We start from the raw sequence: 1,163 nt of genomic DNA on the forward strand, positions 1-1,163 counted from the left end.
GAATGTGCCCCCCCAAAGGACTGATTGCTCAGCACTAAAGGTTTGATAAGCCCACCCTAAAGGACTGATAGCCCTGCCTTAAAAGACTGATAGCCCTGCCCCAAATCCTTGTTAGACCCACCCTAAACCAATAGCTTTGCCTTAAATCAGGGTTCTCAAAATTTTTAGCCAACTACCCCCAAAATAAAAATGCCAGTGACTCGTGACCCCCAGTATTCTCGGAGGTGGTCATAAGTATATAAAGCTTGCACACAATGGTGCACACATACCATCAGGGCCCAAGTCTATTCATTGAGGAACCCCCACGGAGATCCTCCTCCATGCTCAGCTGTAGCCTGTATTCATGTTAAGCATATGCGATTGCCATAAAGGTGTCAGAAAGTTTCATTTGGTCCCATAAAATTAAAGTGTTGCATCTGAGGCTAGAGCAGTGTCTTTAATAGAACATAATCACACCAGGGGTCGCAAATAAATAAATAAATAAATAAATAAACAGAAAAAAAGAATAAATAAATAAATAAACAGAAACAAAATAAAATAAATAATAAAAAATAAATAAATGTTTAAAAATAAATAATAATAATAATAAATAAATAAATAATAATAAATAAATAAATATAAAAAAATAATAAAAATAAATAAATAAATATTTAAAAATAAATAAATAAATACATACATAGATAAATAAATAAATAAATAAATAAAATAATAATTAAAAATAAATACATATTTATAAATAAATAATAAAAAATAAATAGATAAAAAAATTTAAAATAAATAAATAGATGAATAATTAAATAATAAAAAATAAATAAATAAAAATTTAAAAATAAATAAATATATAAATAAATAATAAAAAATAAATAAATATTTAAAAATAAATAAATAATAATAGATAAATAAATAAATAAATAAATAAATAAATAAATAAATAAATAAATAAATGAATCAATAAATATATAAAAATTTAAAGGCTGATGGATTTTTATTTATTTTACATAATTATTAATAACATTTACATTATTAACATTCAGCTATCCCCAAGGGACCTATCCAGCAAAAAAAACTGTTGCTTTTGTCCAGCAGTGTTCATCACATCTTCCTTTATTTGTACTCTTAGTGACTGTAATGAATTGATGACACACGCACACACACACACATAC

Source organism: Danio rerio, chromosome 16 (genome assembly GCF_052040795.2).
Source record: "Danio rerio strain M-AB ecotype USA chromosome 16, GRCz13ab, whole genome shotgun sequence".
NCBI classification, from domain to species: Eukaryota; Metazoa; Chordata; class Actinopteri; order Cypriniformes; family Danionidae; genus Danio; species Danio rerio.